The 17,225-nt window shown below is 52.5% G+C and overlaps 1 protein-coding gene across 2 annotated transcripts in view; it reads left to right on the top strand.

Moving 5' to 3' along the window:
• The first annotated feature begins 2,246 nt into the window (after positions 1 to 2,246).
• The window catches only part of BICRA (BRD4 interacting chromatin remodeling complex associated protein), a 74,345-nt gene continuing 59,366 nt past the window's right edge, over positions 2,247 to 17,225 (top strand). For both annotated transcript variants that reach the window (XM_072966760.1, XM_072966759.1), the window contains exon 1: positions 2,247 to 2,404. The gene's annotated coding sequence lies outside the window, so the exon portion shown is untranslated. The remainder of the gene's footprint in view (positions 2,405 to 17,225) is intronic.

The raw sequence follows: 17,225 nt of genomic DNA, 5'->3' as shown, positions 1-17,225 counted from the left end.
TGGGTATTATCTCTGTTCAGCAGACCTTTCTTGGAGCACTTTTTAAGGGCCCAACACTGTTCTGGGGTGTGTCGGTGGGATGGATACCATAATGCACCAAAGAAGTCTGGAACCTGCCACGCAGAGCAGTGGGACACTGAGGCTAAGCAACTTCTTTGCTTACTTGTTCATTGTCTGTGTCCCCTAATAGACTGTGAGCTGAGGGTTGGTGGGGGGGAGTGGTCAGGAAGGGAGGGACTGGGGCAGGAAGCAGGGTGCACTACTATATTCCTGGCACACACTAGATACTCATCAACAATACTTCCTGTATGAATGAATAAACTTGGGACAGTCACCCCGCAATGCCTCGGGTCTGCTACCCTTAAACCACAGTCAGTTCCCAAGTTCCAAGTCTCCCAGGGTTGGCAGCTATGACAAGAGACACAAGTGCCACCCAGCTCAGATCAGGTCCCACTTCCTGGTTGTGTGACCTTGGGCAAAAATACTTCCCCTCTCTGAGCCAATTTAGTTTTCTCCACTGTAACATGGGATAACTAAAAGTCTCTAGACTGGGGGGTTGCGGGGGTGGGTCACCGGAGGTCTCTTCCTGGTGATGGCTGGAAACATTGCACTTGGCAGTCAGTTAATCAATACTCAAGGTGTAGTTCAGTGGCTTAATCCTAGCAAACCGAAGCTACAAAAATACTGTCTGTATATATTGCTGTTCCTGGAAGGGTTCCTTATCTCCAGCGGACTGTTGATGACCACTATATAAGTTATAGATTGATCACTGTCTTATGTTTGGGGCAACGCATATGTTCACTTCTGTAATTGATAAAGCTTCCTTTTTATATAATAATCAATAATAGTAACAGTCAGCACTTACCTGGCCCAGCTGTCAGGTGATGCTCTCCAGAAGAACTCAACTTCTAATGACGCTATGAAATCAGGCCTATTATTTATTTCCTCACGGAAATGGAGGTACATAGAGGTGAAGTAATTTGCCCAAGGTCACACAGCAAGGAAGTGGCAAAGATAGGACATGAGCCAGGTTTGCGTCAGGGCCCCTTATCGCCATGGTCTCTTAAAGAATACGTATAGTACCACCAAGATACTAGAATAAATTCTAAAGCTTAAAACATGTAAGTCTCAATCACTCATTTATTCAATACATTTATTGAGCAGCTTCGGTATGCCGGCAGCCTTTCCAGGGCACCGGGGAAACGGAAGGTAATAGACCAGAATATAAGTCCGCTTGGCCTGTGCTCCCCAGGAGCGTGGTAGGTGCGGGCTGTCAGGGTCCCCGCTGAGCCCCGAGCACAGCGCCGGGCACACAGTAGGTGATCACCTACAGTTCCCTGAAGGCTCTTGCGAATCTAAGTGTCACGCCCGCAAGGCGTTCACGGCCTGGCGGGGCGGAAACAGACCCAACACCACCGAGGCGTCCCGGGGCTTCTGGGAATCCCATCTGTGCGACCCCAGAGGCCTCGAGGAGGTTCTAGGACAGGTCGGGCCCGTGTCCCCGGCGCCCTCTCCGGGGCCATCGCAGTTCAAAAGATCGATTGAGGTGAGTGAGCGAGCCGCGTTCGGGGTTCTGGCCAATAGCCCCAAGGCACAGACCCCCCCCCGCCCCCTCCACCCTTTGGCTCCGACTCCTGGCTCCTTCGCGATTCCACCTGCGGGGCCTCCCCTCTTCTCCATCCTCGACTCCCGCTACCTTTTCGAAACTTCGGCGCTCCCCCGGACACGTCCTCCCTCCCGGCGACCGTTCCCCGCGTCGGCGCGTGAACAGGGCTCACGGCGCCCCCTCTCCAGCCCGGCCGGGTGCCCGGGATCTGAGAGCGCGAATCCCTAAAGGAGCCTTTCCTCCTAATCCGGAGCATCGCTCGATGCAGTCGGCAGACTCCACCGGAGCCTGGGAAGGCGCGCCCCCGAACCCCCGGGACTGGGGCTGGGGAGGGGGCGGCGCCGGTGCAGAGGTCACCCTCCCGGGGCGTCCGCAGCCTACCATTCGCTCGCGGGCCCGCCGCTCGGCGCCCAGAACGGGAGCTGGTTTGCCGAGTCGCGGGGCGGGGCCTCCCTCAAGCCCATCCCCCGGCGAGGGCGGAGGGAGGAGGAGGAGGAGGAAAGGGGGGGGCGGAACACAAAACCAGTAAGGTTTTTTTTTTTCCTTTTGCATTTAATTAAAAAAAATTTTTTTTTTTTGCAAACCCGAGGGGTCCTCCCCGGAGCGGGCGCGGGTCCGGGGCGCCCGGGCCGCGGCGCAGGGCGGCGGCAGGGGCCTGGCGGAGGCTGCCGGGCGGCCGCCATGCGATCAGGCAGTGCGCTGACCGGCCCGGCCGGTCGGCCCCTTCTGGGTCCTCCCTTTGCAGCCCGTGCGGGGCCGTCTCGGAGACCCCGCGCCGACGGCTGCTCAAACATCAGGGTGAGTTTCTCACAATGTAGCAATTTCTCTTTAAATCTCTTAACTCTCTCTACCTGCGAGTCGGGGCTGTGACAGGGCGCAAAAGCGAGGGGGGAGTGGGGGTTGGCGGCGAGGGTGTATGTGGGGGGAGCCGGAGCCGGGGCCGAACCCACCCCCCCGACACTCACACACTCAGTCCCCCAACCGGGGCGCAGCGCCCGCTGCCTCTTTTTTCGCTCGGCGCCCACCACCCCTGGCAGCCCCCCCCGCCCCCCGCGTCTCTCCCACCATCATCGCCGCCCCGATTCTGCGGGGACCCCCCCCACCCCTTCTCCTCTGCCCAAACCCGCCGCCCGGTGCCTCCCCGGCCCTCCCGCCGGCTGCCGGGGATACAATGGAGCGCCGGAAAAACGAGACCTAACGTTCCACGGGGGGAGGGGCGGGGAGACCCCCTCCCCTGGCCCGGAGGCCCCCTCCCCTCGCCCTGCTCCCCGCCTTTCGGGGAAGAAGAAGGCAATGGGGCAGCGGATGGTGATTTCCCGGCCGGAGCCGGCAAGCCTTCATCTCCCCCTCTCACCCGTCCCCTGCGCCCCCTCCTCAAATCTTTCCCGGGGGTGCCGGCGAGAAACGGGGCCTCTGGCAAGCCGGGGAGGGATGGATGCGGAAGGAGGCACTGGGTCTCCCCCTCCCCACCGCCCCTAAACAATGAAAGGAGTTGACTTGGTCCCCCACCCCCCCAGCAATGAAAGGAGTTAACCCCCTCCCCCGCTAGCCGGTTGGTCCCGGAGGGGGCCGTTACCGAGGATGGGGGGAGGAAGGAGGTGAGCCTTACCCCTGTCATCTCCCGAGATTTGGGGCGGGCCCCCCATCTCCACCCCCTCGGCCTGAGAATGGGAGGCACCGGGCCCAGCCCGGGCACCGCGCTCGGGTGGTGACCTTTAGACAAAGGCAACCCTTTCCCTGGGGTGAGCCCGGACGAGCCGGGCCCGAGGCCTCCCCGGGCCCCTGCGGAGGGCGGCCAGGCCGCGGGCACCCGGAGGGAGGGATGGAGGAGGAGGGAGGAGGGATGGAGCCATCTGGTTTTCCCATCCTCGGCTGCCCCTCGGCTGCTTCTCCGGCTCCTGTCACGGGCGGCCTCCGGGAGACAAGGGACCAGGGGCGGCCCAGGCCTGGGTCCGCGGCCAGCCGCGAGCGGGGCGAGAAGCCGCGGGAGGGCTCGGGAGCCAGCGGTGATTGGAAGGCACCGCGGCTCCTTCCTCTCCGCACCCCTTTGTTTTGCTTTGTGGTTCTGAGCAGCTGAACTTCCCGGGAGGTGGGGTCAGAGGCCGCTGTGTCAGCTCTCCCCGGGAGGCCGGGGTGACAGGTCCCAGACTCTGGGCTGCAGTGTGCGCCCAGCCTTCTGTCGGGACAGTCGGCCCTTTTTGTCACACAGCCCTACGATACTATAACAGCCTGCGGAATGTAACGTATTGAGTATTTGCTTTTCCCTCACACCTCCTTTCCCTCGGCGCTTGTCAGGAAAACAGTTTTTAGAAACACCCCAGACTCCACGGCCTGAGATTTATAAATTCTTGGTGCTTTCAACCTCTCCCCTTGCCCGGGGTGGGGATGGGGGGATAGTCAACTCTGACCTTCTGGGGTGGTGGGATAAGGAAGGAGGTGGAGAGCTCAGGACCCCCACCACCACCACGTGTCAGCGTCTATGGGGATTTAAGGGATGCGCTTAGCCCCCCACGCTCCCCCAGAGCTTCCCCACTCCTAGAAGCCAGAAATAACATCTCTGTACCCAGAGAGCATTATAAATTGGCTACTGCTAGGTGCGTACACACTAGGGTCAGTTAGTTATTCCCATTTTGCAGGCTGGCTGATGGAGACTCAGAGAAGTTAAGTGACTTCCAGGGGCCACACAGCCCCGATTTGTAACCATATCAAGTTGTCTCCAACTCAGCTCAAAACAGTTAGGTTCTGTGTACCCCTCTTTGGCACTTTGTCCTTTTGATTTCAGTTGACTTGAGTCTGAAATGTGGACAATACTTAGGAGGCGCTGAATTTTTTTTCCCTGCCTCTGGGTGCTGGTTTTGAGAAGGGGTAAGGAGCATATGGAAGCTGGCCTGAGGGCAGGATGGTTTCCCTAGTGGCTGGAGCAGAGCGTTTGTCTGTAGGAGCTGAGGTTTGGAGGTGTGTGAGTCGGGAGAAGGGGGCCCCAGGTCTCGCCAGTTGGGGCTTGGGGGGCACCTGGTATTTGGCCCTACTGTCATCCTCCTCCTTCTTCACCTGAGCTGGGACTCAGCCCAGACTGCTGTTCCTCTGTCCTTCTGGGAGGGAAACCGATCTGTTGGGGACCTCTGTTGTCACTCTGCCCCGTGACCCTCCGTGGCGCCGTGATGCAGCTGGCAGAAAACTTTCCTGCCCATTCTCTGCTTGGCCTGGGCATCGGACTCCCTGTCCCACTCTGTAACCTTAGGCAGCTCCTTTAACTCACTGGCCCTCAGTTTCCTCCTCTGCCGATAGGGATAATTATAATTCCCTTAACTGACCTCGAGGTGGCTGAAAGTATTATCTGAACGTGTCATTCTTATTTCTCATTCAGCTTATGGGGTATGGTGTGCCTGTAGGGATGGGGAGGCATGCTGGGTGCTGAGCCTTTTAGGGGTGTTGGCAGAAAGCATCCCCCTGGAGGAGTTCCCTGTGGTGGATATGGGCCATCTGTAAATAATTCCATGTTGGTGACATTCCCTCTTCCAGCTCTCGGAACTGGGACCCCTTCAGCACTTACTGGTGCTGAGTAAACACTGGGGACAACACTGAGGGAGATGAAATGGGGGGCCCCAGCTTATCCAGTGACAAAGGGGATACAGGGGATCGTACCATTCTACAGATGAGGAAACTGAGTCTGGGGAAACCATGTCTGAGAGGGGACTCTAGGCCAGACGGCAGGGCCGAGGGATGCCTGCTGGGGGATGTGATTGGAGAGGGGCTCCACATTTGTCACCAGAGCTGGGGGACAACACTTTGAGGGACCCCCTGCAAGTAGCTTCCTTCCTGAGATGACAGGCCTAATAAATAATAATAATTCCAGGAGGTGGGGGGCAGGAGGAGAGGGGCTGGCTGTAGGTCTCTCTAGGTGCTTCCTGAAAGTAGGGACTGATTTTGGCGGGGGGGGGGTGTACTGAGGGAATCATGAGTAAGGCCCAAAAGTGATAGGCCTAGGCCCCACCCCCCTTTTTTGCCAGCTTCATTCCCAGAGGCCTCCAGGGACTTCTCCATCCTTCCAGGGGATGTGGGGTCTCCCATCTCGTCCCTCTGAGAGGCTGTGAAATGGCCAAGGGGTTAGTGCCAAGCTCTGGGGCCTGGCAGGAGGGGTCCTGGAGTGTTGGGGGGGGCTCCCCAGTTTCCTGCGGGTTGCCTTTTAGCCCAGGTCCAGCTGCCATCAGGGTCCCCGCCAGCCCCCCAGCTCTCCCCCGTGGCTGCCTTGACTCCTGGTCTCAAGAATGCAGAGGGCTGATGGTGGGGGGAAGTTAATTGGAAACAGGAAAACATGGCATTCCATTCTAGCCGGCCTGGGCTTGGAAAGCAGTGAGGGGCTGCCTTTCTCCTCTCCCGCCCTTCAGGGGAGAGGGGTGGGGGGCCTGGTGATCTTGCCTTGGTCTCTGGGGTCTTTCGCCCACCAGGCTCCCTCCCTCCTAGTGGAGACAGCAAGTTACCTGAATTACACATCCACGATGTAAACCACTCCCACCCCCCATCAGAATAACTTGCCCCCACTACCCACTGTTCATATCCAAGTCTGTCCCCTCTCTCTGAGGGCGGGAGGGCCTGCCTGAGTTGGCTCCCCAGTGTGGGATGTGTCACACTAGAGACACATGGGAAATGTTTGGTTGAATTGTCCCTAAGGATCCCTTCCTCATTCCTTGCCTAGAATTCTCCCCTGCCTGGAGCACCACCATTCGAGTTTTATCCCCATGGACTGAAGCCTTTGTGTCTCAGTGGCTTGCAGGATCCCCCAACGGGAAGAGAGCATTTTCTTAGACATTTCTAGTTTGGTGACAATTAGTTTTGTGTACTGAGTCTGCAGATATTCCTGGTGGCGGGGATCTGTTGGCAGGAGAAACTGGAGAAGAAGCATCCTTTGTGTTTTTAATTGTCCCCAATTAAACTTCCTAAGGACCTACTGTGTGCTGGGGCCCTGGGGCTCAGTTAGGATGTTGGGACACCATCTAGGAGGACCCTCTAGATAAGTATTGTCTTCACAGCTCCATCAACACTGGGGGGCTGGATGAATTCTGTCTGAGTGGTCTGCGGAAGCTCCAAGGAAGAAGGAACTTTCTCTTTCTCTTTTTTTCTGTGCACTTGGGGCATATTCAAAGTCCCAAACGTAGTAACTTCCTCCTTCATCCTCCCGGGCATCCCTGGTCCCCCAGCTCACCTCTCCAGAGGCAACTCCTCAGTCCTAATGTTCTGTGCACACACACTTATGTATGTGTATATATCTCTAAAAATATTCATTTCATGCAGATGGTAGCACACTTTTGCTATTGTTCTGCACTTGGCCTTTTTTCATTTCTTCTCTTTGGGAGATCCACACGGTCCATGGAGGGTTTTCTCTTTTTCTTGGCTACATTGTATTCCCCCATTTGGGCCCATCCTTGTTCACTTAATGTGGACTTGGAGGTGTTTGCAAAAGTTTCTAGGCACTGAGCTGGAAGGCCCGCATCTCCTGTCCACTTATCTTATCGGAAAATGGGTATGGCAGCGAAATAAACTCCTGGAAGTGGGATTGCTGGGTCAGGAGCCTGCAATTTGTCATTTGTTCATTCTTAGGAGGTGCCTATGCAGCTGCATCTTGAAGGAAGTCATTTTCCCTCCTGCTCAAGTCATCCAGCTTGTCTGCCCCATTGTCTTTGCCTCCTGTGACCTCCTTGCCTCTTCCTTCCTGCCTGTGGCCTGCATCATGTGCTTCCCACTTGGTGTGGAGGTCGAGAGCATGGGAGCTGGAAGTTGATGGTCCATTGGTTCAAATCCCTGCTCTGCCGCTTGCTGGCTGAATGGCTGCAGGCAGGGAACTTGCTTGCTCTGTTCCTTCGTTTTCCCCTCTGTTAAATGGGTTCATCTCAGTATCTACCTTTGGAAGGTTGTTGTGAGGATTAAATAATACCCGTAAAGTGCATAAGTAGCCTGGTCAGTCAGTGGTGGTGTCATCTGTCATTCTGTGGCATTTCTCCAGGGTATAGGAACCCCTTAATTCTGTCCCCCCTTATTGGCAGGCTGGGGAGGGAATGCTTTCTTTCCTACTTAACTGCTGCATGCCCCTGGGCAGGTGATCCTTTCCTGGGCCTCAGTTTCCTTGTCTGTAAAATGGGCCCATGGTGGCTCCCTCCCAGGTTGGCCGTGTGGGCTGAATGAGGCAGCGCTTTCCACAGCTGGGCAGGCAGTAGGCATTCGGGAACGAGCATCTGATGTTGCTGTTACTTTCCTGGTGATTACTGTTCTCCCGTGGGCCCCATGCTGACTTCTCCACTCTGAAAGCTCTCCATTGTCTTCCCGAAAGGGGACATTGTTGGCATTCTAAACTGCACGGCAGCGGAGGGCACAGAGCAGGCTGCTCTGGCATAAGGCGTGGCAGTGTGGCCCTGGGGAAAGACAGGGCTTCCTGGCTCTGTGCCTCAGTTGCCTCACCGGGAAGAGTGGCAGTTACAGGAGACCCACCTCCGGGTTCATGGATGTTCAGTGCTTAACACAGTGCCTGGCATGTCGCCAGTGCTCAGAAAATGTTAGGGGCTGTGATGTGGTGATGATGGTGATGATGATGGTGATGGTTAAGCGAACTAGCAAAGTCTCCTGTGGGATTAAATACCCAAGTCCTTGCCTCCTTCCCCTGAAAACCCGGGCAGTCAGTGTTGGCATTTGCATTGGAGGGCAGGGGCCAAAGCAATCAAATACCCACCCATTGGTTGCCTAATCTGTAACAGAACTTCTCTCCTGGGGTGCTTGTGAGGTTTAAATGAGTGAAGATGCAGAAAGCTTTTAAGACAAGTCCTGGTGTGAAGGTTCACTTTGCTTGTTATTATTTTAACTTTTTATTTAGCTTTTTGAACAAGATGGGTTATATATATATTTTTTTAATTGAAGTATAGTTGGTTTACAATGTTGTGTTAATTTCTGGTGTACAGCATAGTGATTCAGTTACATGTGTATATATATATTCCTTTTGTACTCCTCTGTTAAGTTTTTACCATGGAAATTTTAAAGCATCTTCCAAGAGTTGAGAGAAAAGAATATCAACCCCCCGAGTACCCATCGCCAGCATCACTGTTTTCCCCTGACCACCCCCTACCCTGCACTTTCTTTTTCCTTTTTTGCTGGACTACCTTTAAGCAAATTCCAGACTTCAAGTCACTTCAACTGTATTATTATCATGTATATGTTATTTTTTTATTCAATGGAGGTACTGGGAATTGAACCCAGGACCTTGTGCATGCTAAGCATGCTCTCTACCACTGAGCTATCCCCACCCATCCCCGTGTATTTATTATTATTATTGTTATTAATACCAATGGTATTGTTATTTTTGGTATATGGAATCTGTTTCATCACCTCTGGTATCTGTCCTATCTGAGAGGGAAGAAACATTAAGCCTGTTTCACAGATTGAGGAAACCAAGGCAGAGGCCCTGAGCTTTGATCTATGTTCCCCTCTTTGGCACCTTGGTGAGGTCGCTGTCTTGGCCACCCCGGGCCTTGCACCCTGGTGGCTGTTTCTGATCACACAGCGTTGGAGATTTATGCCTGGACATGTACAGCATGGGCGAGGTTCTGGTATTCTGTGTCAAAATCATCCCCGTAAGGGGCAAGTCAGAGAAGTTGGGCCGGTGGTAGGAGGATGGACAGTGAGGGTTCACTGGGCTAGCCACTCGGGTTCTTGAGTCCTCTTTGTGACCCTCCTAACCTTGTGACTTGGGGACAGGTCACTTCCCTCCCCTAATTTCAGATTAGAGAACCGGAAATGCAGGAATAATAATCGATGCGTCTTCCCAGCGCTTTTGCATCAGTTAAACAAGGTCCTGTGTGGGGAGAGTGTTTTGCAAGTGCCTGGCTTAGAGTAAGCACTCGGCAGAAGGTGGCGGTCACTGTTGTCACTGTAGTTAGATATCACTTCTGTGTGTACCCCAAGAGGGCCGTAACCAAATGCACTTTCTAGGGTTAAGAGGGTCAGAGGACCCTTCTGTCCCTGGAACCCGTGGCAAGGCCCAGCTGCCTTCATCCCGTTTTCTTGTTGAAGGTTTCTTGGAGGAGACAGAGGGGGCTGCTGACTTCTAGGTGACCCCCCTCCCAGCCTCCTGTGTCCCCTATGTCCTAGCCTGGCAGCTGTGGGAGCAGAGTGGGGAGGGTGTCTGTCTGTGGCTGCTGGAGGCTTGTTAATGACCCCTGGGGAGGTGGCTTCTGCAGCTTAGAGGCAAAGGGCTGCCCATTCCCCCAGGATACCTGCCAATCGATGCTTCCGGGAGCCCCCTTTCCAGAAATGGGTGCTGCCTGTCTCTTGTTCATTGCATGGTGCTGGGCAGGCAGATGCCCACAGCTCCTGCCTCACATGAGGGTTGTGACAGTTGGCTTGACTGTCACCTCCCTCCATGTGCCTCACCCATCCTCAAACACTAAGCCCCCTGGGCTCCCCTCTGCCTAGCAAGCTCTCGCCACAGCGGCCTCACTTCCCTCCTCGGAATGTGCCCAGTCACCTCCCGTTTTTGTGGACATGCTTCTCTTTTCGCATGGGAGCTTTATTTAAGGGAGTTCCTAGCAGAATTCTCCTGTAAACAAGCCAACAGTGAAATACATATACACACACATTTATATATTTTACATATTATTATGCATTATATGATAACAATATTAAATTTAGACTTAGCAATATGAGTATAATAAATGTATATATTATATACAAATATATGCAAGTATATATTTATCTGTATGTATCAAAGTTGTATGTGTATGTGTATATTTCCCCCATCCTCTCCTTTAATGTAATTGACATAGAGATTAAGGGTCCTCCTCCCTGAGTCTTGACAAACGTGGCTGCCTGTGTAACCCACACCCGGTCCAGGTCCAGAACGTTCACATCGCAGCCAGCAAGTCCCTTTGTGCCCCTGCCCAGTCGATACCCGCTCCCAGAAGTGGTCACTGGGCCACTGTTCCCTCATGTCATTGTGGATCGGTGTTGCCTCTTGAATCTAGCAGATTTGTGCGGTCCTTTGGGTTGAGCATCTCAGCTCAGCATCATTATTTTGAGATTCAGCTATGTCATTGTGGTGCCTGTCTTTTTATCACCGAGCAGGAGTCTGTGGAAAGGTTTTACATCCTTTCTCTCAGTAGAGAGAGATCTGAGCTGCCCGCCACCGCCAACCACCCCAGGGAAGTCTCATCTGAACGCCCCTCCCCTGGGTACCCTTCCCAGCCTCAGCCGTCAGTCTAGGGATGCTCTCCCAGTTCACTGTCCTCCCCCCACGGCCCCCGCCCCGCCTCCTAGCCCCGTTGGGATATAGGAGGTGTCCTGTGAGCCTTCCTCACGCCTGGCTTGAACTACTGAAGGAGGGAAGTGATGTGACCTGTGTTCTCAGTTCCTGGAGCACAGTAGGAGTCCTATGGATGTTTGCTGACTGACTGACTGACTGACTGAAGGATGGACATGTCACAGGGGTGGAGAGAGCGAAGGCGAGCGCCTGTGTTTGGAGTAACTATTCTGTTTCTCAAAAAGTGTGACCCACTTGCTTCCAAACCACACCCCCTGCTCAACTGCCCTGCTAGGCTCAGCTGCCTTCATTGCTCCCTTGGGCCCATCCCTTTATTAAACCCCACCCCGAGCGATTCCTTTCTTCAGGAAGCCCACCCCTCAAAGCTGCAGAGCTCTGCCTGCAGTGGCCCCTCACCCTGGGCAGGCCGCCCTGGGTCTTCTGGCTGCACTTGACCCTCGCTCCATGGCTGTTGCCCATCCTGTCCTCGCTGCCTCCCGGTGCCCAGTACTTGCTCCCTGAGTGTCTTCAGAGAGGGAGTGGAGCGGTGACAGCTCAATGGGAGACTGAGGCTCACAGGGGTATAGGTGCTGTCCCCCAGTTCAGCCAGGACTGGAAGCCACACATGCTGTGTTCCTTTGGATCTACGCAGCCGTTGACTGTAGGCTGCACTCCCTTTTACAGAGATGATAAAAGCGGGTAAAACTCAGGTCTCATAGTTGATCAAAACTTCGGAGGAAATCTCTCATCCGTCCTTGCCTTCTGGTTTCTCAGGCCCCACCAGGCTGCCTGCAGTTTGCTACCTAAGTCTCAAAGCTGTTTCGAGGGGGAACTGTTTTTCTTTGTCAGATTTCTGTCTCCTTAGCCGGATGGGCAGAATTCCCTGACATCTGCTCAGGCCTTTCCCCTCCCCAAGCCCGTCCCCTAGCACAGTCCTGTTTTTTCATTTAGACCTTTATGAAGCACAGAGCCGTACCTCTGTCACAGAAGACCCTGAACCAACTTCTGGGCTTACAGAGCCCCCGGCCAGACACTCGCAAAATTGGGAGTTTTAGTTAAGGGAATTCCTACCAGAAGTCTGCTTTAAGCAAGCAAACAATAAAATATATGTACACACACACCTTTGTATATGTTACAAATTATTATACGGTATATAATAACTTATATTCAGTTTAAACTTAGCAATATAATAGGCATGTAATAAATGTTTATGTTACATACAAATATATGCACGTATATATTTACATGTATGTATAAAATTCCCTTTAATTCCCAGTCCCTTCCTTGGCCCTGTGCCCTGGCAGATTGTTCTGTGCCCTGGCAAATCGTTTGCTTTGTGTGGTGGATTTTGACGTTATATAGAGGATCCTGCTGAATTTCTCTTTCTGAGTCTTTTTCATCCTGCACCCGCTTTCAGGCGCCTCCCCACTCCCCGCCCCGTGTTGCTACTTGTCCATCTTGTCTGTTGCTTCTTCCGGCTCTGGGGCTCCGTGGGGTGTAGTCATCATGGTTTACTTAGAGTTCTCCCCAGCGCCAGACCCCACCCCTACCCCAGCTTGCCTCCATCTCCCTGTCACAGTGAGAGGAAAGGTGACTTGTCCAAGGCTACACAGCTGGCTGCTGGCAGAGCAGCACTTTGAATCCAGATGCATCCTACTGGTTAATTCAGATCCACACAGCAGGCCTTCTGTGTGCCTGGCCTCAGAGCTCTGCCCTCAGGGAAATGGGAGGGAGGTAAGCCCCAAACACGCCCATCCTCCCTGCAAGGTGAGATCAGTATCTCAGGAGTGTCAGCTGGGCTAATGGAGGCCAGGACTGAGGTAGGTGTGTGTATCACGGTAGGCTTCCTGGAGGAGGGGGCTTCTGGGGACAGACTTTGGGCTCCAGGCCATTCCCAGCAGAGAGAAACTAGGGATGCTTTGCACAAAGGCCAGTTGAAGCTTCATGGGGAAAGAAGGCCTGGGACATTGGTGCTGGGATCTGGGGTGCTTTGGTTTTTGTTGATGGAGGGAGTCCAGGGTGATCCAGGGTCATTGGCATGAGCAACTGAATGGATGCAGGTGCCTTTCTTGAGATGCTGTAGAGGTGTCTGTGGTTTAGGGAGTACGAACCCTGGAGAGTAAGCTCTAACACCCTCTCGGCTGGTGGAATGATGCAGGGGGGATGAATGAATGACCTGTAGGTATCACGAGTAAGGGGCAGTGACATGGAGTGGTCCCTGAAATCCCAGGGATGGGGACAATTCCCCAGGGAGAAGACAGGAGAGGCTCAAGAGTCAACCTAGGCAACCACCCATGTGCAGGGAGGGGTAGAAGCTCCTTTGGTCAAAACAGAGGAAGAGGGAGGAGGAGCAGGGTCAGTGCGCTCAGCATCTCAGGAGCAAAGCAGGGGGCGGAGGAGGGGAGTTTCTAGAAAGGTCTTAGCTGACATGGACTTGAGGACAGGCTTTCTGGGTTGGACATGGCTGTTCCGTAAGCAGGGATTTCCTAGATTTGGTGGGTAAGTAGGGGCGGGAGCCAGACTGGAATATGGTGAGGGGTCATGAGAGAAAAATGGCTTCATCGATGGATGGATGAATGGATGGATAGAAGGAAAGCAGGCAGATAGATGGAGCTCTTGGCAGCCAGAGATTGAAAAAAAAAATCTTTTACCCTCTATGGCTCCCTAGTGCCCTCAGGTGAAAGTGTAACCCTCACCTGCCCCAACAAAGCCCCACTAGTCTGGCCTCGGCTTATCTCCCTAACCTCATCTCCTGCCCTTCCTTCCACCTTGCTTTCTTCACGTCCCCAGTCCGATCCCGCCTCCCCACCTGTGCCCTCGCCTCTGCTCATTGCGGTCTTCTCTCAGCCCTTCCTGTCTCTGGGCTTCTCGACCTGCAGGCCTCTGCTTCAATACCTCCTCCTCCGGGAAGCCTTCCTTGCTGACCCTGTCTAACTTCGTCCCTGTCACTCAGTTTATTTCCATGTCAGGCTTCACCCTCTGGACCTGACTGAGAATAAGCCGAGACGCTGTGTTCACTGCATGAACGAGGGTCCAGGCGACCTTTGTGCAGATTGGAAGGAGAAGGAGCACCTTGGATCTGTCTTCTAGGATCTGAGCAGACCTAGAGAAAAGGAAAGGAGCAAAGGAAGATTCTAGAAGAGTCGGGGGTGGGTGGGTGCTGGTTTGGGCTCCAGAGTGATGCTTCCTCACAGGTCAGGTGGTGAGGACGAGAGGGGTGTGAAGGCAGAAGAAAGATGTTCTTGCAGTTGGGAAGGTGTTAAGGAGACCAGCGTGGTGGCCCTGCTTGGAGACGGGAGGAGTGGGAGGCCTGGGGGATGGGGGGTGGGGTGGAGAGGGTGAGGCAAGTGGTACCACCAGCTGGTGTGAGGGGGGAGCTTTGGTAGTCCTGCCCCAGCTGGGAGAGGCAGCCACTTTGTAACTTTTTCAGGCCAAGGTCTTCAGAGCATGTGGTGGTTCTCAGTTTGGGGGAAGGAGGTCTCCGTTCCTTTGGGAAACCTGCTTGGAGGCCACTGACCTTTCCCCCAGAGAAATGCACGCTTGGCTTTACAAACTAACGTTTGGCAAACGATTTCAGGGAGGTTGTGAATCCACTTAAGAGCTTTCCATGGATTGTGACCATAGCAACAATAATAATAACAGCCAGCAGGGCCCTGGGCACTGGTCTAGGGCCTTCAGAAGTACTGCCTTGTTTACTCATGTTAGGATTTTAGGAGGTGGGTGCAGTGAGCGTCCCCATTTTACAGATGAGGAAACTGAGGCACAGAGTGGTTAAGTGACTTGCCCAGAGTTACACAGCTGCCAAATGGCAGAATGGGCAGGCCCCCTGGGGAGGGTGGTCTGGCCCCAGAGCCCAGGCTTGTAGCCATAAATCCCCACCGCTCGCCTGTTACAGGGGCCGGGCCAGAAAACCCACAGCCTGGAAGCTGCCCTTCCCCTCCCGCCTCCCGCCTCCCACTTTTGCCCTGGGATCCAGCTTGGGTCTCAGCTCCACTAGTGGAGGCCCCGGCCCAGCAGGGCACCGTCTCTCCCTCCTCTTTCCCTTTGCACCCTCCGTGGTGTCTTCATTAACATAACCGTGGCTGCCCCAGCTTCCTCCAGACAGCGGATGTATTTGTGAGTTTGTGAGGAGCCTGCATGAGTCAGTGAGGCCTGCAAGGAAGGGGTCGGGACTCTGGAGGCAGATCTGGCTTGGGGGCAGCTGGGGGGCTTGGAGCAAGGGTGCTCCACCTCTCTCAGCCTCAGTTTCCCCATGTGGGAGAGGGGCCTGATGCCTTCCTCTCGGAAGTTTAATTGATGACATCACCTGTCTACTAAAGTGCTGCAGGGGCAGGGGGAAGATGATTTTTTGAGATATTTGGAGGTTGCAATTGCAGATCTGGGGTCTTAGATCGAAATGATGTACCTGGTGGGATCGCCGTGGAATTTAATTGAGAGAGGGTACCCTCAAGTGACTGGCACTTAATAAGCACGTTGTAAGTGCTGGTTGCTATTACTATCACAGTTGTTGCTATTATTATCCCTGACAGCCTTTAGTCTGTACCTACTGGTGCAGACAGACCGGGCTGTGTGGTACAGCAACAGTTTCTCAAGCTTGAATGTGCACACAAATCCCTCGGGGAGCCTGATAAAATGTGAGGTCTGATTCAGCAGGTTTGCGGACGTTCTGAGACCCCGCATTTTTAGCAGGCTGGCAGGTGATGCCCGGGCCGCTTCTGGTCTGGGGACCACCCATTTGAGTAGCAAGAGGTAGTGTGGTTTTTGGATGATTTCTGAGTTGCTTAAAGGGTTCTGCAATTTGATTGGAGGCATGGGTACTGAGGCTAAAATTGGATTCCTTAACTCTTTTGGGTTTGCCAGTTTGAGGGCAAATCTGTATGAATTATTATACACGGAAAAAAGTCACATATAACACTATGAAAATCTTTTCAGTGTCCCCTCTTCCTGCTGTCTCTGGAGGGCCCTCTGAGGAGTTTGTATGTTCTTTCTGACCTCCTATTCTGTGCATACATATTTTTCCTCTTGGTCACGCATGCTATATGAATTATTCTACACCTTGCTTTTTTTTTAAATTGAAGTATAGTTGATTTGCTATGTTGTGTTAGTTTGTTGTGTACAGCAAAGTGATTCGGTCATATATATATATTCTTTTTTGTATTCTTTTCTATTATTGTTTATTACAGGATATTGAATATAGCTCCCTGTGCTATACAGTAGGACCTTATTGTTTATCTATTTTATATCTAGTAATTTGTATCTGCTAAGCCCAAGCTCCTAATTTATCTCTCCCCTACCCCCTTTCCTCTTTGGCAATCATAAATTTGTTTTCTATGTCTGTGAGTCTGTTTCTGTTATGTAAATAAGCTCATTTGTATCATATTTTAGATTCCACATGTAAGTGATAAATGATATTTGTCTTTCTCTGACTTACTTCACTTAGTGTGATCATCTCTAGGTCCATCCATGTTGCTGTAAATGGCATTATTTCATTCTCTTTATGGCTGAGTAGTATCCCATTGTGTATATATGTGTATATACCACATCTTCTTTATCCGGTCATCTGTCTATGGACATTTAGGTTGCTGCCATATCTTGCCTATTGTAAATAGTGCTGCTGTGAACATTGGGGTGCATGTATCTTTTCAAATTAAGAGTCTTCTCTGGACATATGCCTGGGAGTGGGATTGCTGGATCACATGGCAAGTCTTATTTTTATTTTTTTAAGGAACCTCCATACTATTTTCCATGGTGGCTGCACTAATTTTCATTTCCACCAACAATGTAGTTCCCTCCACCTTGCTTTTTAACTTGAACAAATGTCTTGGAATGATTTCCATGGCAGCAGTCTAGAACCCCATTCTTTTAGCCATTTAAGAGTATTCCATGATTTATTTGTAACCTCTGTCCTGTATGGATGTTGTTTTTGGTTTCAGTTTTTGTTGTGAGCCTGCATGCATCTTTATATTTAAAGTGTGCTTCTAAAATGTGTCTTTTGCAGATAGCATGTAGTCTGACAGTCTCCCTCTGATGATTGGAATGTTGAGATCAGTGCTGTCTAATAAAAAATAAAATCCTAGCCACTTCTATGTCATTTAAAATTTTCCAGTAGCCAGTCTAGTCGAAAGAAACAGGGAAAATTAATGTGAGTATATTTTATGCAGCCTGTTACGTCCAGAATACAGTCATTTCAACATGTAATCAGTGTAGAAGTCATGAATGAGATATTTTACAGTCTTTTTACTTGTGGTAAAATACACATGACATAAAATTTACCATTTTAACCATTTTTAAGTGCCTAATTCAGTGGCATTGGATATATTCACACTGTTGTGCAACCAT

Source organism: Vicugna pacos, chromosome 9 (genome assembly GCF_048564905.1).
Source record: "Vicugna pacos chromosome 9, VicPac4, whole genome shotgun sequence".
NCBI classification, from domain to species: Eukaryota; Metazoa; Chordata; class Mammalia; order Artiodactyla; family Camelidae; genus Vicugna; species Vicugna pacos.
The sequence above is the reverse complement of the archived record's forward strand: the minus strand, read 5'-3'. Positions and strand labels throughout refer to the sequence as shown.